Source organism: Bos grunniens, chromosome 5, assembly GCF_055505025.1.
Source record: "Bos grunniens cultivar Pamir isolate PY7600 chromosome 5, Bosgru_T2T1.0, whole genome shotgun sequence".
Lineage (NCBI taxonomy): Eukaryota > Metazoa > Chordata > Mammalia > Artiodactyla > Bovidae > Bos > Bos grunniens.
In genome coordinates this window covers 33,084,174-33,109,790 of record NC_141169.1, presented here as the reverse complement: position 1 = coordinate 33,109,790, position 25,617 = coordinate 33,084,174, and the positions used below count along the sequence as shown (strand labels likewise).

The 25,617-nt window shown below is 41.1% G+C and overlaps 1 protein-coding gene and 1 pseudogene across 1 annotated transcript in view; both read right to left on the bottom strand.

The window, feature by feature from the left end:
- The window catches only part of VDR (vitamin D receptor), a 92,481-nt gene that overhangs the window by 62,608 nt on the left and 4,256 nt on the right, over positions 1–25,617 (bottom strand). Inside the window, exon 2 of the mRNA XM_086399753.1 lies at positions 1,951–2,136. The gene's annotated coding sequence lies outside the window, so the exon portion shown is untranslated. The remainder of the gene's footprint in view (positions 1–1,950; positions 2,137–25,617) is intronic.
- LOC147371735 (ribosomal protein eL22-like pseudogene) lies at positions 16,556–17,097 on the bottom strand (annotated as a pseudogene).

The window sequence follows — 25,617 nt, the reverse complement described above, 5'->3', positions numbered from 1 at the left end:
GCAGACAATGATGACTCTTCAAGCCCCCATCCCAACTGTGGAGACCAGTGGAATAAACAAGAGGCTCAAGTCCTTTCCCACCTACAAGGGCCTGTGGCTGTCAGTTTTGCAGCAACTACTATCACTCTAGCAGGAAATGAAGTGACCCTATCCCTTAGCCCTTGGGGAAATTCTTATTTCGCTCCTCCAGGGAGGTGTATTTTGGAGAGCCTGGTGAGGCCAGTGGGTGGAAGGGCTCTACAGCATGGGAGTAGATGTCCCGGGAGCAGATAAGAATGCCCTTAGTGTCACATCACTGCTGAAGAGGTCAGTAGGGAAAGGCTGACTGTTTTCAAAAGAAGCCCCCTCTACCCAAAGGAAAGTCTCCACAGAAAGTGATTATGCAATGATCTCCTTTTCTTCATACCAGTGAGCAGAAGCCTCACAAGCCCCATCCTGGGCATGCCTGCTTCTTTCTCCAGAAGAACAGGAAGGACATTCCGTAAGTCACCCAGGAATGCATTAAACAACTCTTCCCTGGGGCCTCAACTCCAGAAAGATGTGGCTGTTGACAGCTCTTTTCCTTTTCCTTTGGCCTCTGGCCTGGGACAAACACTACAGAAAATGGACACCCCTCTCTTTGTATTTGCCTCATTGCCCTATGTCATTAAAGATGTTGACGTTGTTAAGACTGGTGTTGCTGATGTTCGTCTCCACTTCCACCAGGGATCACTCTGGACTAAATGGTAGTGATGTTGTGCTGCTTTGTACCATTTACATATCCGATAGCCAGAAAGTGATCTCTAAACATTTCTGATTGTGAAACCTTCTTGAGAGTCCCTTGGACAGCAAGGTGATCAAACCAGTCAGTCCTAAAGGAAATCAAACCTGAATATTCATTGGAAGGACTGATGCTGAAGCTCCGTTACTTTGGCCACCTGATTCAAAGAGCTGACTCACTAGAAAAGACCCTGATGCTGGGAAAGACTGAGGGCAAGAGGAGAAAGGGAGCAGCAGAAGATGAGATGGTTGGGTAACATTACTGATTCAGTGGACATGAGTTTGAGCAAACCCTGGGAGATAGTGAAGAACAAAGAAGCCTGGGGTGCTGCAGCTTATGAGGTCAACTGAACAACAACAATTGGCAAAAAATATGAATATATGAATATGAGGCTTCCCAATATGACTTTAAAAGTTTAATCATTAGCTCATATTTCAAGTCAAACTATACAGTTGGGGTGAGATTCATCATCAACATTAATGAATGTAAATTCATATTGCAAATGATGGTCTTGATACTTTTTATTGACTTTTCTAACACTCCTTTGCACACAGATGCCTCACCCAACATACCTGACATGGGACCATCTGATAAGAGGACCAACTAAGGATGCAGTGTCAATCTGTATATTAAACATACCAACAGTTAATTTTTTTTCTTCTTGTTTTTGGCCACACAGCATGTGGGATCTTATTTCCCAGATCACACCCTCTGCAGAAGAACCTTGGAGTCTTAACCATTGGACTACCAGGGTAGTCCCACTAATACTTAGTTTTTAAAAAATAAAAAAGTAAATGAGAGGCTTCCCTGGTGGCTCAGTGGTAAAGAATCTGCCTGCCAATGCAGGAGACATGAGTTTGATCCTTGATCTGGAAAGATCCCACATGCCACAGAACAAATAAGCCTGTGTGCCCAACTCTTGAGCCTGTGCTCTAGAGCCCAAGAGCCACAGCTACTGAAGTCTGAGTGCCCTGGAGCTTGTGCTCTGCAACAAGAGAAGCCACCGCAAAGAGAAGCCCACACGCCACGACTAGAGAGCAGCCCCCACTCGCCATAACTAGAGAAAGCCCTTGCAGGAATGAAGACCCAGCTCAGCCAAAAATAAATAAGTAAATAAAGTTAAAACGAAAAAAATGAAAAAGGAAGGCTTTGCTATCATCCTCCTGTACCCAGTGGGTCATGTACCATACCTTCCCTTGGAGACTTGTGCTCTAGAGGACACAGAAGCAGGATTTAGATCCAGAGAGTTCAGCAAGTTAGATGACCCATTCAAATTTACAACTGGTGAATTGCAGAGCAGGGACTAGAGGCCAAGTCTACTTCCTTGAAATCCAGGTCTTGCTCTTTCCACCACCATTTGGCTCCTCTTCCCTCTGCTTTGTGGAGAAATGGAAGCACATTGTGTGTGTGAGAATCTCTTGAAGGGTAGAAACGAAATACTTTGATCTGATTGGCTTATTTAAGCAGCGCCTGAGGCAGGATCCAGGTGGAATTCTCTGTGGTGTGTTTGGGACCACAGCTGTTAGTAGTCTGATGCCACAGGTCTTCAACCAGATTAAACCAGAGAGGCAAACAGGACAGGTTCTCCCGGCAGTGGCTACCAGCAGGAAAGGGTGTGGTGGCCACTTGTGGGTAACAAGGAGTAGGAGGGTAACCCTTAAATTCCTAGCTTGGCCACCACTGACGGCCTTCCTTCAACCCACATTCTCTAGAAGTGTCCCTCAGCTGGGGTTTCTGGGAGGGAGGAATTGCCTGACCTCTGAGCGCCAGCTGCTGAGCTCAGAAAGAATGTGCTGAAGAGAATCAAACCATCAGGGATTTCTATCTCTTTAGCCTTTAACCCTCCTCCTCCCCACTCATCTTCTCTGTCCAGACAAGTCAGTTACTCCTGTCCAGGTCTTTCTTTTCTGCCCTCCCTCTGCTCCCCAGTTTACTTCACACACCTCTGCACCATCTTCACCACCAGGCTCCTCATCTGTCAAGTGATGGAGAATCTGAGGGCCATCAAGGGCTGATGGTCAATGAATCTATGACTTAGACCTGCCTAGAAAGGAGAATAACATCCCAGTTGCCAACACTCCCCCACATTCTCCCTGCCTTTCCTTCCAGTGAAACCTAAAACATGGGTCAGCATAGGTCAAGAGAGAACATCTAGGCAAGTAGTTCAGGTGCCCAGGCATGAAAACACCAGCTGTTGTCTCCTCACAAGGTTGGGATGGAGATGCTGAGCAGGCTGCTGGACACAGAAAAATAAATTACAGCAACTGAGTCTTTGTTCTGTGTCCTTAAAGTAATATTAGCACCCCAGTTCCCTGTTCTCTTCTCTTCTCAAGAAACTTATGCTTGGTCTTGACAAGAATTAGAAATGAATTCCAAAAGCAAAATGTCAAAATCTCCACCATTACTTCCCAGAGATGATTGAAGTAATTCAACCATTTCCTCTATGTTGGAAGCTGGAACTCTAGAGAAATACTTATTTCTACATTATTTTCACCCCCTCATCTTCTCCCCTATTTCATGAGGCTTAAACTTATACCCTGTCGGTTGTAACAATGCAATCTAGCCTGATAGAGAGGCTGATTTGGTGCCTACAGCTGCTTTATTTCCTTGACAAAGCCCTGAATGTGAGGAGATACAATTCCTGCTTTGTGATTAATAATAGTCTCCCCTCTAATCACTTGTTATCTTACTGCATTAGACTATACGTTTACATTTGATCTGTAGCAATTAAAGATTTATTGCCATGTTTCTCTCTGCCACCCTTTAAGTAGAGAGCATTTGAGGACAAGTGGTGTTGGAACCAGAACAATTGACAAAGAATTGTGTGTGTCAAGGTTGCATTACTTTCGTCTCAACCTCAGTCTAAAAAAGATGTTCATTTCTAACAGTACAATGGATTAGATGCCTTGAATCACCCTTTCAGATGAAATAACAATTTTAATTAAGCAACATTTAATCTTAAATATATCACCAAGCTGGCACAAAAGAAAGAAATCTGCAGAATTCAAGATCAATTGAAAATAGGAACACAGGTTGGAAAGCAAGGACCAAAACTGGTCTTCATCCTGAGAAAGTGTCTTTAAAACCTTGGGAAACTTGACCTTCACTTGGATGGCTTTCCCTCTTGCATGGGACGAGAGGTATGGCCAAGGGGTTATCCTGATAGAGTTGGCTTCTCAAAGGTATACCCCAGAACACTCTGCGTAAGGAGAATGAGAAATAAACCTCCATATAGCAAGGAATCTGACCTGTGTCATTCTGGATGGTAGGAAAAATAATAAATAACTCCTCAGAATTCATAACCACAGCCAGTGCTCAGCTGGGTCTGCATTCCACCTGCCCTCCGCCCCGCACTGCCCCGAATACTCAAACAGAAAATTTTAAGTGATCTCAAGTTGGTACTACTCAGGTAACTGGTTGAATCAATTGTAATCCTCTCTGTAGGAACTTAACCACATCTTAGTAAGCAAAGACTTACCACAGGTGAAATCTCAGGTAAAATTACAGCTTATGGTCCAAGTCACAAAACACATATGCAAATAATGCACACTGAGTGAGGAATCAGCTGAACTAGACCGATAAAGGCATTACATATTTAAAATTTTAGACCCAGAATATAAGGTTTTTGTTTGTTTGTTCTAAAAAGAAAAAAGAGAAACTCAAAAAAGTACAGGAAATAAGTTATTTATTAATTATAAATAACTAATTAAACTTGGAAAATAATCAAAAAGAATTTCTGGAAGTAAAAAGTAAAGGTGTTGAATCTTAAAACTCAGTGGATAGATTTAGTAGCTGATTAGATATGGCTGAGGAAAAAATTAGTAAGCTGGAAGCTAGAGCTGAAAAAATGATCTAGAATGTAATCCAGAAAGACAAGACAAGAACAGTATGAGATTAAAAGATATAAAGGAGAGAAAAATCGAATTATGCCAAATTGAGGCTCTAGAATGATACAGATAGATAGGAAAGAGGTAATATTCAAAGAGACAATAGCTGAGATGTTTCTAGAACTGTAGAGAACTTCTGGAAACCCAGTGAATACCAAGAAGATAAATAAGAAGAAACTCACATCTAGGAACATTGTGTTGTTCAGTTATTCAGTTGTGTCTGACTGTTTGCGAGCCCAAGGACTGCAGCAGGCCAGGCTTCCCTGTCCTTCACTCTTTCCCAGAGTTTGCTCAAACTCGTGTCCATGGATGATGCCATCCAACCATCTCATCCTCTGTCACCCCCTTCTCCTCCTGCCCTCAATCTTTCCCAGCATCAGGGTCTTTAGTAATGAGTCAGCTCTTCACATCAGGTGGTCAACGTATTGGAGAGGAAACTAAACACCAAAAAAAGAGAGAAAAGATTGTGAACATTGGCAAGGAGAATGATTACCTACAAAGGAATGGTGATTAGACTTAAGGCTGACTTTTCAACAGCAAAAAATGGAGGCCAGAAGATAGGGGTATAGCAGTATCTTCAAGGTGCTGAGGGGCTTCCCTGACAGCTCAGTTGGTAAAGAATTTGCCTGCAATGCAAAAGACCCCGGTTCGACTCCTGGGTCGGGAGAAGGGATAGGCTACCCACTCTAGTATTCTTGGGCTTCCCTTGTGGCTCAGCTGGTAAAGAATCCACCTGCAATGTGGGAGACCTGGGTTCAATCCCTGGGTTAGGAAGATCCCCTGGAGGAGGAAAAAGCTACCCACTCGAGTATTCTGATCTGGAGAATTCCATGGACTGTACAGCCCATGGACTCACAAAGAGTCAGACGCGACTGAGCAACTTTGTTTTCAAGGTGCTGAAAGATAATTACTGTTGACCTAGAAAAAGTCCTAAATAAACACCTAAAGTGTTTTTGTATTATTCAATACAAAACACAAATAATACAAAACAATACATGATTTTTGTATTGTTCAAGAGGGAGACACAGAAATGGATTCATTGCACACTTTATTAAGGTAAGAATGGATATAAAAAATAGCTAGGCTAATAATTAAAAAGCAGATATTGAGGAGATAGTTTCAAGGACCAGATGAACAGATGAGGTCAAGAAAAAGTAGAAAGAAATGAATACAAAAATCAAGACAAAGCACTTACTTAGATGGTAGCAATAAATCAAAATGTCAATAACCCCCAAATTGTAATTAAATAAATGTTCCAGTGAAAAACAAAGTTAGGTCAGATTTTTAAAATTCCAGATGTAAGCTGTTAAGAGTTAATTAATCAAGAAGATAAAATAATACTAAGTTTGTGTATGTTAATAGCACAGCCTCAAAAATATAGGGAAAAAAGATGATGAGAAAATGATAAATACACTATCATAATGGGATATTTTAACATATCTTTGTCAGGAATTGATAGATTATGGAAACAAAAAATCAGTGAGGATGGAGAAGATGGTTAACAAGCTTGCTCTAATATTCCTTGAAGGAACATTGCACACACAATTGGAGAATAAATATCCTTTTCAAACACTACATGGAATGTTTATGGAAACTGGACATATGGTATGCCATAAAGCTAGCCTCAACAACTTTAAAGGATGTCTTAAAATTTCAAACAGATTGTATTCTTGGACCATAATTCAATTAAAACACAAATAATATCAAATAGGATAGTCTAGATTATAGTGTGGGCTTCCCTGGTGGCTCAGATGGTAAAGAATCTGCCTGCAATACAAGAGGCCTGGGTTCCATCCCCAGGCCGGGAAGATCCCCTGGAAAAGGGAATGGCAACCCACTCCAGTATCCTTGCTTGGAGAATTCCATGGACAGAGAAGCCTGGTGGGCTACAGTCCATGGGATTGCAAAGAGTCAGACACGACTGAGTGACTATCAATTTCACTTTTCAACAATATCAAAACGTGTGTAGCTTGACACCATGATGCATATATTTTGTTCAAGGTGTTGAGAGCCCTCCAAGGCAGCTGCCCACTATGTATGGCTCTGTGTTCCAGACTGCTCTCACCTAGTGACACCTACATCTTGACATGTATTTCCCCAATCCCTGCAGAAAAAAGAATGAGCATGGGAAATTGCATACTACTTTCTTAAACTCTTCTATTCACATTTCATGGACTAAAGCAAGTCCCTTGGCTGTGACAAACTCCATGGAATCTATGAAGGATAATCTCACAGGTCCAGGAAGGGACAAAAACTGGAAATACTGATGATTAGAATTTTAAAAACACACTTCTGAAGAATAAATTATAATGGATATTCTCATAAGTTCAGGAAGGGAGGAAAAATTGGAAATACTGACTAGAAGTTTAAAAACTAGAAGTTTAAAAATAAATTATAATGTAAAAGAGAAGATACTAAGAATTTAATATTAACAATACTATATATTCAAACTTATGGAAATAGCTAAAATAGAATGCTTGTGTATGGATGCATGTGTGTGCGTGTGCTCAGTCATGTTCGACTCTGTGATCCCATGCATTGTAGCCCACCAGGCTCCTCTGTCCATGGAATTTTCCAGATAAGAATACTGGAGTGTTGCCATTTCCTGCTCCAGGGGATCTTCCTGACCCAGGGATTGAACCTCCATCTCTTGTGTCTCCTGCATTGGCAGGTGGATTCTTTACCTTTGAGCCACATGGGAAGCCCCAGCTAAAATAGTACTTAAAGGAAAATATATAATACTAATATTTACTTAGGATTTATTATATGGCAGGCATTGGTTTATGAACTCTGCATATTTTACTCATTTAATTTTCATAACAACCCTTGAGGCAAGTGTAAATGACAAAACCAAAGCACAGAAAAGTGAACTGAAGCTACACAGCTAGCAAGTGGCAGAGCCAGGATTTGGACTTAGCCAGCATGGCTTCCAAGTCCCAGTGTTATATTTGCAAATGTTTACATTAGAAAAATTTCAAAGCTGAGAATTAATGTGCTAAGAACTTTGTTTAGAAAGTTAGAGAGGACCAAATGCAAAATGGCCCCAGAAAAGCCTAAGAACACAAAAAGACTGTTAGAGCTTAAAGTAAGATGAAAAAGATTTAGGGAAAATCAACAAAGTTAAACATTGGTTCTTCAAAACAACTCATAATATAGACAAACCTATCACAAGATTAATTAAGACAAAAAGAAGATGAAAAGAAATATTAGCAATTGAAAGGGGGCTTTAACTAGAGATGCTGTTGAAATTAAATAGTTGAGAAAATATTATAAACAACTTTATGCCAATACAGTTGAAATTTCAAGGAAGTGGATAAATTCCTAGAAAACTACAATTTGCTAAAACTGACTAAAGAAGAAATAGAAACCTGAATAGCTTATAAGCCTTAGAGAAAAAGAATTGAACTGTCAGTTAAAATTGTTTCCTCAGAGAAAACACCAGACCACACAACTTAATTATAGGTGGCTGTTGTAGCCTGGGTTCCTCAAGAAAGTAAAGTCAAAGTCAAGGGTTTGGGCAGAGACGGCTTATTTTGGAAAGTGAAGTGTTTTATTTTGGAAATGGAGAACCAGGAAAAATGAAACAGGGAAGAAGGAACAGCCAATACAGTCTCAATCTTGCTGGATGGAATGCACTTTAGAAGTGTTTGCCTGAGGGATGGAAGAGGAAAGCCACCAATTTCCATCCTCCATTGGTCAAGAGTTGCCCCATGTGGGTATTAACTTTCTTGAACTTCCAGATTTGTTAACCCTCAAGCACTAAGGGTTTTTCCAGGCTCCCCTCACATCCATAGTGGAGAAGCCCCAGGATAAGAAGTGTGAGGTTGGTGGGGCCGCTGATGTAAGATGTTATCAGGTTATACTTGTGTCAAGCTGGTTGTCACTGCCATAGCTGGAATGCAAAAGGGGTGCGTTGTGGGCACAAGAGGTGATACATATAGGAAGTTCTGGCAAGCAATCCTCAGACTTCCCTGGTGGTCCAGTGGTTAAGACTCTGTGCTTCCAGTGCAGGGGGCACGGGTTCAATCCCTGGTCAGAGAACTAAGATCCCTCATGTCACAAGGTGTGGTCAAGCAAAGAAAAGACACTTCTTAACTCATTTTAAGAGACTAGAATAACTTTGACTCGAGAATAAGGACAGTATAAGGAAAATTACAAGCTAATCTCACCCATAAACACAGACATAGAAATCTTAGACAAAATATCAGCAAACCAAAATCCAGCAATGTGTGAAATACTAACCTATTAAAAAGGGTAAAGAGCCACATGCGTGTGTGTGTACTGAACTGCTTCAGTGGTATCCGATTCTTTGTGACCCTATGAACTGTGGCCCTCCAGGCTCTTCTGTCCTATGGAGTCTCCAGGCAGGAACACTGGAGTGGGCTGCTGTGCCCTCCTCCAGGTGATCTTCCCAACCCAGGGGTTGAATCTATGTCTCTTTATGACTTTTTCATTGGCAGGCAGGTTCTTTACCACCAGTACCACCTGGAAAGCCCAGAAGAGCTGCACAACTATCTAAATAGATACCCGCCCCCACAAAGTGTTCAATAACATGTAATATTCATTCTTGATTTTTTTAAAAAAAATTTTGCAAACTTGGTATAGTTTGGAACTTCCTAAACCTGATAAAACATACATAAAACAATATACTTAACAATGACACTTTGAAATATTTCTATTAAGATCTAAAAGAAGATGAGAATGCCCATTATTGTTAGATTGAACGACAATGAAACATACATTCTTCTCGAGATCACATGAAATGTTCACCAACCTATACCACACCCAGGCCTTAAAACATACCTTAAGACATTAAAAAGAATTTAAATAATGCAAGGAATGCCTTCAGACCTCAATGGAATTAAACTAGAAAACAACAAAACATGGTTGTAAAATTCCCTATTCAGCATTATAATGGAAGTCCTAGACAGTTGATATAAGTCAAGAAATATAAATGAAAGCTATGAAGATTAGAAAGGCAGAAATTAACTGTCTTATCTGATGGGAAAATTAAAAGGATGAAAAGAAGCAACTTACAATAATAGCAAAAATATAAAGTTTCTAGGACTAAATCTAACAAAAGGTGTTCAAGTTCTTCAAGGAGAAAAATATAAAATTCTATGGAAATATATTAGAGAAGATCAAATAAATGGATAAAGACACCATGTTCTTGGCTAGGGTGACTCAATACAATGAAGATGTCAATTATTTATAAATTGAATTATGAATTCAAAGCAATTCCAATAAAAACCCCAACAGAGTTTTTCTTGGAACTGGGTAAGCTAGTTCTAATATTTATTTGGAAAATCAAGTGCCAAATGCAGACAAAATAGTCCTGATAAAAAAAGAACAAGGTGGGATACTCACTCTACACAACATTATCATAATATAAAACTCTAATAATTAATATTATGAGATATCAGAGCAGAGAAAGATAGATAGATCAGTGACTCAGAAATAAAACATACATATATGGAGGCTTATTTGTAACAAAATAAGTATTGCATATAAGTGAGGAAAAGACAGACTATTGAATAAGCTGGAACAAATGAGTATCCATTTAGAAAAAGATTAAATTGGATCGCTACCTCAAACAGTACACTCAAACCCATTACAAGTTGATTTAAGCCTTAAATGGAAAAGCAAACCTAGAAAACTCTTAGTAGATAATATAGACGACTACTAATAGGCCTTTGACGTTAAAAATGAATTTATTTTATACTTTGGGTAATAATCCAGTACTACATCATTTATTTTGTTGTTAAAAGTATTCCAGTTTTAGCATGGGGAGCTCTGAAGTCTGCTGTGTCCCTCAGGAAAACTACCATCATTGTGGGGGGTTTTGAGTACTTCCTTACTTTCTGGCACTATAAGATGTTCCAGGCTCATCTGGTATATTTCCTACCTAGTCCTAGAATCAGCTATTTCTCTAAAAATTCATGGTTCTTCAGACTTTTGGACTATGTGGGAGAAAGCGAGGGAGGGATGATTTGAGAGAATAGCACTGAAACATGTGTATTACCATATGTAAAATAGATGACCAGTGCAGGTTTGATGCATGAAGCAGGGCACTCAAAGCACATGCTCGGGGGCAACCCAGAGGGATGGGTTGGGGAGGGAGGTGGGAGGGGGATTCAGGATGGGGGGAGACATGTGCAGCCATGGCTGATTCATGTCAATGTATGGCAAAAACCACCACGATATTGCAAAGTAATTAGCCTCCAATTAAAATAAATTAATTAATTTTAAAAATTCCTGGTTCTTTTAATTAATTTATTTTGAGAGTTATGTTTTATTCTGTGGAAATTTTTAAGGCTTCAAGCCCAGGAGATAGCATCTCAAGTAACCCGGAGAGAACTGCACCAAGGAAGTGAGGGGAGGAACCAGGTAATATAGAAGTTTTGCAACAAAGGGCATGTAGTCTGAACATCAAAAGACTATTGCTAATTGAAGGAAGCCAGATATCTCAAGTTAAGGAATTTAGTGTTTTTCTTATATGGGAAGATGCAAAGAATCTGGGCTCACTGAAATCATTCCTTTCATCATACATCTCAGCTATGCGGGGCCAGTATCTTGTGTTGTTCACATCCTGAGCTTCCTTGAGGCTCACCGTAGGGAGTGGCTGCATCTGATGGCTGCCAGATGACAGGTATTCTTCTCTTTCCTAAGTGCCCCTGGGGCTCAGGAACTAACTCACATTGGGCTGCAATGGTTTATGACTGTCACATTTTTGTTAACTGGTATGGCAGGAAATATTCCATTTCTCAGTCCCTCCCCATGGTATGAAATTCAACCAATATTTGGGAGACATTTTAAGACCAATTTTTGTCCCATGGTGCTGGGAGACTCCTCCCAGACTGGGCAAAAGTTCTTGTTAATATGCCACTCAAGGTGTTAATTTTCAGATTAGGCCCATTAGTAGATGATTAAAGATTCTCTGGACCCTCTATCTTGTAAACTATTATGATCCAGAAGATATTTTCCTTGTTGTTTCTTCCCATACATAGAATCACACTATTATAATTATTTTCACATACAAAACTATATATCTGATCAATTGTTTTAAGTCACCTAGTCATCATTACATTCATTGGGGGCCTGGTTACACACTATAAGAAACAACAATCTTATAAAATAGACAAGATATAAATAATGTAGCTAGTAACACTGACAAAGTCATAGTGTAGCAGAGAGACGAGGCATAAACACCTGATTCTTTTTATTAGAGAATGGTATTAGAAATTAAAACCTTGGCACTAGGTCTACTCATAGTTACTGGGGTACTGTAGACCCTCTCTGCAGATAGAATTAGGAAATATGTGTATGTGTCCTATACATGTGTATACATATTGATACATCTATAATTATTTCTATTATCTCTATTAAGTAAAACATGTGTTCATATTAATAGCTCCAACTCTCATCCAGAATTCCATGGTTTGTTCCAGCCTTGTCCCCTTGCTTATATTGACCTTCTCTCCAATAGCTGGAAACTAGGCTTCTACTATTCATGTTCCATAAATAAATATTCATGATAAATAAACAACTATCAATTAGTGATTGAATAAGTAAATAGAAGAAGATAAACAACTTCCATACAGAAGAATTCTAAATACTTTAGATCTTCCCCAGTAAAGAAAATGAAACATAACTTCCTACTTATTAAATGTGGTATGTGCATTATGACTTTCTTTGAAAGAACACAGAATGGAAAAGGATGGCAAATATAACTTTACAGCGGAGAAACCTAACAAACACTACCTCAGTGAGGGGATCAAAGTTACTGTCATCAGTGGTAGATAATATTAATAGCATATACTTTTCATATGATATGATGAAAATGGCATTTTATCCCTGTGGTCTTCTTCCTGAAAATCCATAATTCTGTCTAACCATTCTTTTCTGTGTGAAAAGAAATCAAACCCAAATTGAAGGGCATTCTGCAAATAGTTGATCAGTCCTCAAAACAGTGAAGATCCTCAAAAACAAGGAAAGTTTGAGAAACTATCATAGTCTAGAGGAGTCTAAGGAGACATGATGACTAAATGTGGTGTAGTATCATCCTAAATGGAATCTAAGAACAGAAAAATTAAGAAAATCTGAGTAAGATATGGACTTTTTTTTTCAATTTTACTTATTCATTTTTGGCTGTGCTGTCTTCACTGCTGCACGTGGGCTTTCTCTTGTGGTGAGCAGGGGCTACTCTCTAGCTGCAGTGCATGGGCTTCTCGTTGCTGTGGCTTCTCTTGTTGCAGAGCATGGGCTCCAAGGCATGAAGGCTTCAGTACTTTCAGCTCACGGGCTTAGTTGCCCTGTGACATGTGGAATCTTCCTAGACCAGGAATGGAACCCATATCCCCTGCATTGGCAGGCAGATTCTTAACCACTAGACCATCAGGGAAGTTCAAATAAAGACTGTGGATAACGATGATGTATCAATATTGGTTTATTAGTTGTGACAAATGCACTGTAGTAATAAAGGTGTTAACAATAGAGGAAACAGTGTGAGGTATATAAGAACTGTCTATAAGACCCTTGCAACTTTTCTATAAGTCTAAGACTGTGCTAAAATTAAAAGTTCATTGGATGTTTAAAAGAAGGACTCCTTAACCAAAAAAGGAAAGGAGCAAGTGAAAAGAAAAAGACTCTCTACTCAATATTCTGCAATGACCTATATGGAAAAGAATCTTAAAAAAGAGTGTATATATGCATATGTATAACTGATTCACTTTGTCATACAGCAGAAACTAACGCAACATTGTAAATTCACTACACTCCAATAAAATTTTTTAATAAATAAAAGAGAAAGACTAACAAAGCTGACTGTATTAGAATGGAGAACTTCAACTTACGAAAAGACCCCACCAAAGAACAGAAAGACAAGCCAAAGAGTGGAACAAGATATTTGCCATACTGATAACCCACAAGGGGTCAGTTTCAAGGATACGTAAAGAACAACTTCGAGTCCATAAGAAAAATACAAATTTTCGCATAAAATGATAAGCAGAAGACATGAATAGGCATTTCACTGTAGAAGAAACACAGATAAACATGGTGTGTGTGGGGATGCAAGCAAGGTGTCTAATTTCATCATTAATCAGGGAAAGACAAATATATGATACTGGTTATATGTGGAACCTAAAAAATATGGTACAAAGGAACTTATTTACAAAACAGATATAGAGTCACAGATGTAGAAAAGAAACTTATGGCTACCAAGAGAGAAAGGGTGTGGGGATAAACTGGGAGACTGGGATTGATATATATACACTACTATTATATATAAAATAGATAACTAATAAGGACCTACCGTAGAGTGGGTTTCCCTGGTGGAACAGCAGTAAAGAATCTGCTTTCAATGTGGGAGACCGAGGTTCTAGCCCTGTGCCAGGAAGACCTCCTGGAGGAGGAAATGGCAACCCACTCCAGTATTCTTGCTTGGGAAATCCCATGGACAGAGGAGCCTGGTGGGCTACAATGCTCGGGGGTCACAAAGAGTTGGACACAACTTAGCGACTGAACAACAGCAAGTGACAAAATTATAAAGACAAGGAAATGAGTAACACAAAGTTTAGGATAATAGTAAAATATATGAGGAGAAACATACGGGAGCTTCTGATGTACAGATATTCTTCTCTTTCCAAATCTAGATATATGAGTATTCATTGTAATATTAGCCTTAGTATTTAACTATGCATGTAATAATATGTTCTTTTGTGTATTATATGTGTGTCCATTAGTCAGTAATGACTATCTCAAGGAAAGATGTGCTGATGACAAAACCATGATGACATATTTATTTATTATTTCTTTTTATGTAGCATGTGTGTACATATTTTTGATGATATGAGTGAGCTGGAAGCATTTAGTAGGTAGAATCCGTTGCTCACTTCTCCTCTCTGAGGTTGACTTTGTTATCCAGTCCATCCAATTTCTCATTTTAAATTTGTGTTTAGAAGTCTTCCTTTTCTTTCCAGTCATTGCAGGTAATCGTCATCATGGTCTTCTTCCAGAGTGCCCCCTGACTGAGGGCATTGTCATTCCTGAGCGCATGCTTCCTCCTGACGTGGCGCAGTCAGATCTGCTGGACTCCATTCTCACTGGAACTGGATCTGTTAACAACTGGATCTCACTCCAAGTTCCCCGGCCCAATCTGTCCTTTCAACCGAGGCTGAAGATCACCACTTTCATGAGAATGTCTTATCACCATCTTTGGGGGAATCTTGCCCACTCACAGCATCCCATTCTTCCCCTTATTGTTCTGCTGTTTATGTTCTGCCCATTTCAAGGCAAGAAAAATATTCTGCTTAGAAATCTGCATCCAGACCTAGGATAAAAAGATTCCTTTTCCCATCTTACCTTCAAATTCAACAAGATCATGATCAATGTTTTGCCTCCACGTTCTGTCAGAATAGAGCAGTGATTAAGTATTGTGGTTCTGGACTCAGGCTGATCTAAGTTTAAATCTTAGTCCTGCTATTTAACAACTGCATGACCTTAAGCTAGTTATTTAACCACTCAGATCCCCATCTTCTTCATGCATATAATAGGAATTTCTTTATTCCAGGTTCTTTTGTCGCAAGCGTCTTTGCCATAGACATCTTTGCCATTAGCATTTTGGACGCAAACATTTTCACAGCATAACTAATAGGCCGTAACCCAATTAAAAGATAAAATAACCTGTTGGCAGTTTGGTTTTAAATCTGTGGCACTGGCACAGTACCCTCATTTTTATATTATATAAATCTTAGCATTCACAATGGTCTGTACAGTGAGGAGATCTGGCAGGCTTAAAAAAGTGGATGATAACAACTGTGGATGGATATGGATTTGGTGGAAAATATAGTGATAAGACTCACTGAACGTGTGAATTAACAAAAGTTGCATATTATACTAGAAAATGATAACATATCACTGTGCAAATCCTTCAGTGATTTGAAGTTGCAGAGTTGAGCCCACATTTCCCATAGAACTTTGGAACGTCTATCAACAGATACTGTAACATGCCAAGAACAACCGACAGTAGAGAGGCTCTCACAGGGCAATATAAAGCTCAGTTACAAATACACGTTCTATGATTTGGAAATGGATATCTCTTTCGATGAAGGAAGAAATTTTATGGAAAAAGAAGAAGTGCAATGCTGAATGAGGAAACAAATCAACAAGCCCCCAACATGCATAAAATAAAATACTAAAAACAAATGACCTGGAAGTCATGTGCTATGCACACCATGACTACGCACACATTTTATTTTTTTTATTATTATTTTTTCAAATCTATAGATTTTATTATATAGTTACACCCAATTGTGTTTTTGCTATATACTTTTAACTTGAGGCATCTGTAAAACCAGTACACTAGATAAATCCTGAAATTCCACCAGCTATAAGCTATTTAAATATTGCTTATACAAAGTATTTGGGGTGGGGGGGAGGTGGACAAAGGCTTATTTACAAAATGGAAGTCAGATGCAGCAAACTTATGATTACCAGAGGATACAGGGGAGAAGGATACATTGGGAGATTGACACTGGCATGTACACACTACTATACATAAAACAGGTAAGAGTAGGAAATGGCAACCCACTCCAGTGTTCTTGCCTGGAGAATCCCATGGACAGAGGAGACTGGTGGGCTACAGTCCGTGGGTTTGCAGATCGTTAGACACAACTGAAGCAACTTAGCATATAACTAAAAAACTGTATAGCACAGGGAACTCTACTCAATACTCTGTAATGGTCTATATGACAAAAGAAACAGTGGATATCTATGTATAACTCATTCACTTTGCTATATACCTGAAACTAACACAACATTGTAAATCAACTACACTCCAATAAAAACATAAAAAAGTCTTAAAGGAAAGCCAGCACTATATAAACAGCATACACTTAAATAAAGATCAATGTTTAACATACAAAGTAATGTTTTTTATTCACTGATAAGCTAAAGGTCCATTTCAAGATGTTTCTTTTGTATGCTTAATAAGTTTTATTAGCAAGCAAAGCCCTGTGAAGGATGGCATCATCTAGTCCTCAGACTCAGATTCATCTTCATCTTGACTAATCTGGAAGTAACGAAGCTCGTAAGTCTCCTTGTCAGATGCAACCACACGAAGCCAATCACGAAGATTGTTTTTTTTTTAAGGTATTTCTTGGTAAGGTACTTCAAATACCTTTTAGAGAACTGTTTCTCAGAAACGACTATGATTTTATTCTTGAAGCGTTCAATGTGAACGACATTCCCAAGATTTCCAGTTTTTCCATTCACTTTAACCTTCTCCCGCAGAAACTGTTCAAAATTTCCCGAATCAAAAATTCCATCTTCTACTGGATGAGTAAGATCCAAATTAAACTTCCAGGTTGACTTCTTAGGCTTCTTGTCTTTCTTCGGCGCCATCTTGAAGGCTTGCCCCGCGATGAGAGAGTACGCACACATTTTAAATGTATTCAAATATTTTGTATTCCACGACAGTTTTTGTAATTTTGTTATTTCATGTTTCATGCTTTATTCAGTTCAGTTCAGTTCAGTTCAGTCGCTCAGTCGTGTCCAACTCTTTGCAACCCCATGGACTGAAGCATGCCAGGCTTCCCTGTCCATCACCAATTCCCAGAGCTTACTCAGACTCATGCCCATCGACTCAGACTCATGTTTTATTATGTCCTTTTTAATGTCTTTTATTTTTCTCTCATTTTATTTTTTTATGGCAAAACTGCCTTATAGTCAATTAGTTATGCAGTGAAAATGTTTGTGGTGAAAACCCTTGTGGCAAACATACTTACTAGCAAAATACCAGACATGATATTTCTTCCTACTTCACCGAGGTGTCACAAGCATTGAATTAAATAAAGCACTCAGTCTGAAACGCAGCGAGCACTCAATAAATGTCAGACATTATTCCCTTGTTTTTTGTCTTAATATTATTTTTTTTGGAAGCTGAGTTCTTCCTTGGGGTGAAATTATTTCTTGTTAACTTTCTTAGTGTGGTGGCATTTAGTCGCTCAGTTGTGTCTGACTCTTTGTGACCCTATGACTATAACCTACCAGGCTCCTCTGTCCATGAGATTTCCCAGGCAAGAATATTGGAGTGGGTTGCCATTTCCTTCTCCAGGGGATCTTCCCAACCCAGGGATCGAACCCATGTCTCCTGCTTTGGCATGTGGGTTCTTTACTCCTGAGCCACCAGGGAAGTCCTAACTCTGAAATAGTCATTTCTTGTACTTAGCCCCTTGCTGTCCCTTGGCATCAAAATGGGTTTCCAGGAAATTAACCTAAAATCTCACCAGGCAGATGGGAAGCCTGTCGACGTCCTTCTAGGCCCTTGAGCAGCCAGAACATTCTATACAATTTCTCAGTAATTCCTTATACTACCACATTCTTCTGTTCATCTTGAGTCTTTTCCTGATTTCAGCTCCTTTTACTGGGCTCATGACCATTTACTCATTCATTCTTCAATGAGGCTTTTATCTTTAACTCCATGATAATAGCTGAAAACTTTTCATCCCTCTTCTTATTCACACAGAAGAATCTTAATTGGTTTGTCCCTCCCTTCTCTCTGTCATTCATACTCATTTCAAAATTTTTTAGGCTATAATAAAAAAAATCCAATGTTCAAGAAGTATCGATATTAAAATATTTAAAACTTACAAAAAGCATTATATTACAAAAACAACATTTTATAAACTTTTAAAATAACTTCTGACAACCAGGGCATGTTTTATTGTTCAAAACAAAAATCAAAAGAAAAGAAAAAAGAAAATAGTCTGCTAGTTGAAGTCTGCAACTCTACTTTAGAGCTTTATTCTGTCAGAAGAAACCCCCGTTAGAATGCGATTCCTCCAGGAAGATGCATTCTGAGAGGGATAGCACCTTTAGACCAGGAATTTACAAACTGTGATCGACAGCAGACTAATTATATGGGATGCTAACAGATTTTTAAAATACATTTATTTATTTGGCTGTGCTGGACCTTAGCTGCAGCGCTTGGGATCTTTAGTTGTGACATGCAAACCCTTAGCTGTGGTATATGGGATCTAGTTCCCTGCTGCTGCTGCTGCTGCTGCTGCTGCTAAGTCGCGTCAGTCGTGTCTGACTCTGTGTGACCCCATAGACGGCAGCCCACCAGGCTTCCCCATTCCCGGGATTCTCCAAGCAAGAACACTGGAGTGGGTTACCATTTCCTTCTCCAATGCATGAAAGTGAAAAGTGAAAGTGAAGTCGCTCAGTTGTGTCCGACTCTAGCGACCCCATGGACTGCAGCCTACCAGGCTCCTCCGTCCATGGGATTTTCCAGGCAAAAGTACTGGAGTGGGGTGCCATTGCCTTCTCCCGACCAGGGATCAAATCCAAGCCCCCCCTGTATTAGGAACATGGAGTCTTAGCCACTGGACCACCAGGGAAGTTCCAACAGATATTTTTATACCAGTTACAAAAATGTTCTGTGATCCAATACGGTTAGGAAATGCTGGGTGAGTAGCTCACTGTAGATGGCAAGAGAGTGAATGTTCTGGACCCTTCTTGCCTCTCAGATCTCACCTGGTACCACTTGTCTTCTCTCTGGTCTAGGCACTTGCCTTCATCTTTCAGACCCAAACATACAAAAGTTCACCCTAGCCTCAGCACCTGTGCATTTGCTAGTCCCTCTGCCAGAGATGCTCTTCCCAGATTCTCACATAGCTGGCGTCTTCTGATTATTCATTCAAGTCTTGGTTCAGATGTCACAAATGACCACACCCTTTAACACTTTGTAATAATCTTTAACACTTTTTTTTAACTTGTGTATCTGTTCCACTGATTAAAATGAAAAACCATCTATCCTATTCATGGCCATGGCTCTGGTGGCTAGAAAAACATGTGGGACACTGTAGAAACTCAATAAATATGGAATGAGTGAATGAATCAACATTAAACAGGTTTCTTCCACACAAGACTTCTCAGGGCCTGCATGAATCTGTACTGGAACTCTCAAAGCAGGAAATGTAGTATTCAGGCTTTTCCAAACCTAAGTGCTCCCTGGAGCACTGATTGGAAACTTTTTTATTGCTTATACTTTTGTAGATACTGCTTCAGGTTGTATAAATGAGTTTATACTTAATGAATTTTTGGTTGTCTGAAGGCTGGTTTAGAGGATTAAGAGAGTCAAGATGACCCATGAAGCTATAGGTAGGAAAAAGATGTATAGAAAATGGGAATGGGGATGGAAAAGATCTCAGAAGTGGTAGATGCAAACCTTTTCCCAAAGTTGAGTCCCAGTGTTTAGATCATTAGATCTCTCTTAGGATATGTCTTTAAATTAAGAACTTGCTCAGCCCAGTTGTACTCAGGGTTGGCTGTTACTTGCTTCTACTGAAGCTTTACTTATAAACAGAAAGATTACCATCCTAAGTAAAAAGAAAGTTAAACACATACACGCAAACACACATCTTCAATAAATGCTCCAAATTACATCCTAACAGGTAAATTAGAATGTAACTAGCAAGGCTGTTGTTTTGAAACTAGCAAGCGTCCTTGTCCCTCCACCATTAGGACATTCCTTATCTAAATGTCTCAGTCATTGCCTTCTGTTGCATCTGTGAAGGGCCTAAGTCAAGGCAGATGGGAAAGTACCAAGGAGATGGTTTTGTCCACTTTCTATCTTCTGGAGAAAAAAAAATATTGAAATATCCTTGAAAATGTCTTTCTGAACTTCTTAACTGCTTTCATCTGGGCAACAGACGGATGAACTGAGAGATGGGGAGGGCACAGTGGTAGGAAGGAGGAGAGGAAGCTGTTATCCCGGAGATTAAAATGACACCTCATCTTCATCTTGGGACGAACTGTAAACAGGTTCAATAATTTGCTTGAAAAGTGGTTTTGTTAACTGCTTCTAAATTGGCTTAATAGTTCAGAGAAGAGAAAATGGTCTTTATGGAAATCAGGTCCCAATTAAACTGTGTGCTGGCAGCAGAGTATCATTACTGAGCTTAAAATGCAAGTACCATGAAATGTTTTCTCTGGAAGGAGTTTTAAGAAACCGTTAACAGTGACAACTTTGGAGAGAGATTGCTCTTTGAACTTAGGGCCTGGAACTTAGGGTGGGTAAGAGAAGTGTACAGGAGATTTTGACTTTTTTGTCTAATTTTTCTGTTCAGCGTGGGTATTTACTATATGTATGCTGCTGCTGCTGCTGCTGCTAAGTCGATTCAGTCGTGTTCGACTCTGTGCGACCCCATAGACTGCAGCCACCAGGCTCCCCCATCCCTGGGAATCTCCAGATAAGAACACTGGAGTGGGTTGCCATTGCCTTCTCCAATGCATGAAAGTGAAAAGTGAAAGTGAAGTTGCTCAGTCGTGTCCGACTCTTCTTGACCCCATGGACTGCAGCCCACCAGGCTCCTTCATCCATGGGATTTTCCAGGCAAGAGTACTAGAGTGGGGTGCCATTGCCTTCTCCGGTTACTATATGTATATGTTACATTTATTAGTTTCCTCTTTAAGGTCAATGTATCAAAAGAATGCATTTCCTTAATTGAGTAGCCTCTCTCCATTTTGGTACCTGAGGCCAGGGTAGGAAGAAGAGGAAACAGAAAACATGTGAGAAGAATCAGTGGCCAACCGAGAACTCAACACATGAAGAGCTGGGACCCCTTCACCGCTCTGTCCTCTGTGGTCTGTCTTCTTGATCCTGGCTTTTTGAGAGAGGGTATAACCACTGGGCTTACATAATTTAGGACAGATTGCTTTCTTTCTTCTTCAAAAAATTATTTATTTATTTGGCTGCACCAAGTTTTAGTTGTGGCACGTGGGATCTTTCACTGAGGCGTGTAGGATGTAGTTCCCTGACCAGGGATTAAAACCAGCCTTCTTGCAATGGGAGTACAGAGTCTTAGCCACTGGACCACCAGGGAAATCCCAGGACAAATTTCTTGAATTGGTTCTTTTGATGAACATACTACGCACTTTGCTAAGAAACAAAGGTATGAAACGTTAGTTCTTGCCCCCTTGGTGTAGCAAATGAGTGCTGAGTCTGAAACTTTTCCAAATCAAGTTTGAGGAAGAAGGAGTAGAAAGAGAAACAGAAGGAGAAAATAGGAATAGGGGGAGGAGGAGGGGAAACTTTTTTAAAAAAAGTGAAGTGGTCCTGTTATCCTCAATATCTTTCTAGAGATATAACCCTTCAGACTCAGGTCTTCCCAAGTGGCGAGAGTGGTAAAGAACCTCCCTGCCAGTGCAGAAGATGTAAGAGACAGGGGTTCGATCCCTAGGTTGGAAAGATCCCCCTGGAGGAGGCCATGGCAACTCACTCCAGTATTCTTGCCTGGAGAATCCCATGGACAGAGGAGCCTGGCAGGCTACAGTCCACAGCGTTGCAAAGAGTCAGACGTGACCAAAGTCACTTAGCACAGCACAGCACAGCCCTTCAGATAAGGTGACCTTTCAGATGCTTGTCATTTTGTCCTTGTAGTCTCTACCTCTTCCTTCCTTTCTTTCCCTTCCTTTCTACTTTCCCCCTCCCTTCCCTCCTTTCCTCCTGTCTTTCAGTAAATGTTTATTGAGCACCCTCTAAGTGGGAGGCACTGGTGCAACAGAAGATGCAAAGATGAGTAAGACATGGTTCCTATTCTCAAATTGCTCATTAATACAATGAGGTAAGAGGTTGAATGAAGAGCCAGTGACGTGCTAGGAGAGCAGTTAATTCTGAGTAAACTGACCAGGAAGGGTCTACAGTGGTGGTAGCATTTGAACTAAGGATAGAAGGTGTGAGAAGAACTTTCAGATGGATGATGTTACGCCTATAATAATATGGCAAAAGGGAAGTTGTCCATATAGGTCTAATCACATGAGCCCTTTAAAAGTAAAGGATTTTATCTAGCTGGTGTCAGAAAGGTACTGCGAGAGATCTGAAGCACAAGGAGGGCCCAACATGCCATTGCTGCTTTGCAGAAGGAAGGACAGGAGAAAAGATGAGCGTGGATTAAAGGAGCTGAAAGAGACCCCTGGCTGACAGCCAGCCAGGACACCAGGACCTCAGTCCTGCAGCCCTGAGGTAATATATTCCACCAAAAGCCTGAATGAGCCTGAAGGTTGATTCTTCCCCAGAAGGACACCTTGACTTTGGCCTTGTGAGAACCTAAGTAGAGACCTCAGTGGAGCCCGCCTGGACTTCTGACCTATAAAACAGTGAGATCATAAACAGGTGTTGTTTTAAGCTATTACCTATGTGATACTCATAACAAAGCAATCAAAAGCTCAACAAGAAACATTTTCTACTCAGAGGGGGAAACCTGAGTGCTCAGGGATTTCAGGGGAGAATAAGTAGCTGGGAAACATGAGGTCCACGTGTACACAGGCACAAGCCCAGATGTCTACCAAGCTGAGTTTGAGCCAGATCAGGAAAGTCACTGGATGTCATGCATGTTGAGCAGTTTGGGCCTTATCTTGAGCACCACATTCTACCTCCCTTCTCCGTCCTAGAAGTGTTAGTCACTCAGTCATATCCAACTCTTTGCAACCCCAGGGACTGTGGCCCACCAGGCTCCTCTGTACATGGGATTCTCCAGGCAAGAATACTGGACTGGGTTACCATTCCCTTCTCCAGGGGGTCTTCCAACCCAGGGACTGAACCCAGGTCTCCAGCATTGTAGGCAGATTCATTCCCTCCTAGAAGCTCTGTCATCTCCTGTCCAACATGGAAATACTTCTCTTACTTGACTAATGTCTGAGATGTCCATACAGTTTTTTATGCATCTGTCTCTTTTCTTTCCTGTTTAACATCCTCCTGCATCGTTCCTGATTTTCACTCTGGTACTGTTTCTCTTCATGTAGGGTGATCTCCCAGGAGTCCTGCCTGAGGATGGTCAGAAGAGGACATAGCTGTAGGGTCAGAGCCTTGACAATGTCCACCAACATCCACCACCCGGCCCTTGTGAAGGGATTGGCTGATGCTCACTGGGAGTAGAATCGACTTTTCCAAATGGAAGGAATAGAGTGGATCAGAGCCCAGGTGTCTCGTATAAGAAGGTAATGGAAGAAGTGTTGGCAGCAGGGCTCTGAAACTGATCCAAGGATCCTATCAGAGAAGTGCTGTCAGTTTAGGAAATGGACAAGGTGAGATGTGTCAGAGCCCCAGCAGAAAAAGCAGTTTTCCCCAGAGGGCTCAAATGAAGAGACTTTGAAGAAATGTCTTTGACATATGTATGGCAAGGTTAAGGGAATAAAATCAGAGTGTAGGGATGACTCTACATTACCACCTCAAGAAAGAAATCATTACCACCTCAACCTCAGTGATCTAAGGAATAAGGAATGTGATAGTAACCAGGGCCTGGTGAGAGCTGGAGCCATGCAGAACAGGCCCCCTGGATGACAGTGGTAGTCATGGAGGCAAGCAACTATTGGCAAAGAATGAGTTCTGAAGCAAGGAGGAGCAGAGAGAAATACCTGATCTCTCTTTCCTCCCTCATCCCCTAAAGGGCCTCCCCTAGCTGACTCATCAGATGCCAGTCAGCAAGGGAGCCCAGGAAGATGTGGTCTAGATGTGTCATCCTCCTGCAGCCCAGAACAGGGCAGAGAAAGGTGGATGGTGGATCTGGGGGAAAGGTGGGAAAGAAGAACAGAAAACAACACGTTAGGGAAGCAAGTGGCTCATGGGCCTTCCCGTGATGTTGACTTTGCCATGACCAAGATCGTCTATGGGCTCAACCATGATGGCTCTCAACCCTGGGACTCTCGTTATGGCTCTACTCTTGCTGGTGGGATCCAGAGGAGGAGTGATCTGAAAGGAGAAAAGATCCCATGAGAGCCAAGCCCACGTGTTGTCCCCCCAGTTCAGGGACGCTCTATGAGTGCAGTCACCTCCCATAAGAAAGGGTTTGGGGGAATGAACACAGGGGTATCATATGTTCATTGTGGGAGCTTCTAGCCCAAGGACATTAGGGGCTTCCCAGAGATTGCAGCCTGAACTATTTGGGGTCTACATATTCAGAGTGGTGGGAAACTGTGCTTAGAGTTGTGGGCTGGTCTGACCACTTGTGCCAGGGCTGTAAGGTTGTGTTTTGGAGGGAGAGGGGCAGCACAGAGATGGCCCAGGGGAAGGATGTGGTTGAGTCCTTCTTTAAGAGCACAGCTTGTTATCTTTCGGGTCAAGAAAATTATAGGGGATTGATAAATTTACTAGAACAGCAAGAATCACACTGGGTTTGTTTGTTTTTTTTTCAGCTTTAAATAAGGACATTCTTTTCCCAAAATATCTTCCTTGGGCTGAGAATGATCCTAGGAAAGTTTCTGACCATCCGCAGACTTTAAAATTAATTCTGGGGAAGAGCCACAGTCAGTACTATTAGTTCAGATGAAGCCCTTAAGTGACCCAAATCCCACTACACTCACTCCAGGCTGCCTGGTCCAGTTTGGACAACACCCTGCTCCCTCTCAACATTTGGCTCAGAAAGGCTAAGTATTATCTCTCACTTCTAGTCTGATCCCATGGCTGAGCCAGCCCCAGACAAGCTTCAGGGCAAACTTCTCCAGCCCTGAGGAAATGTAAGGACCAGGTCAGCGACTGCAAACAAAGATAAGGCAGGTTGCCGCACCACGTGACGATCCAGGGAAGGCAGGAGGCTCAAGAGAGGACGCTGTCCCCTGGCTGAGTCCAGTCTCCCCACCGTCCAGATGATCCGGTGTGGCCTGGGCCCCTAGCTCTGGGTCTGAACACCAGGCCTTCTCCCTCAACCTCAAGCAGCTGGTCAGGACAGTTCTTCCCAGGAACACGGCCTGTTTATTCTACCCCTTGGCCCAAGTTTCCTCTTGAGCCCAGAGAAAGCCCCCACAGCGGAGGTCTGGACCCAAACTTGCACAATCAGGCCCTCTTCCCTGGGTCCCCAGGCCAACATGGGGATGGGAGGCCTGGGTCAGCGTGGCCAGCGGGGAGGGTGGAAGCTGAGCCCAAGACCACACAGCCCTGAGCTATCTGCCGCCTGCCTGAGACCACAGGCGAGA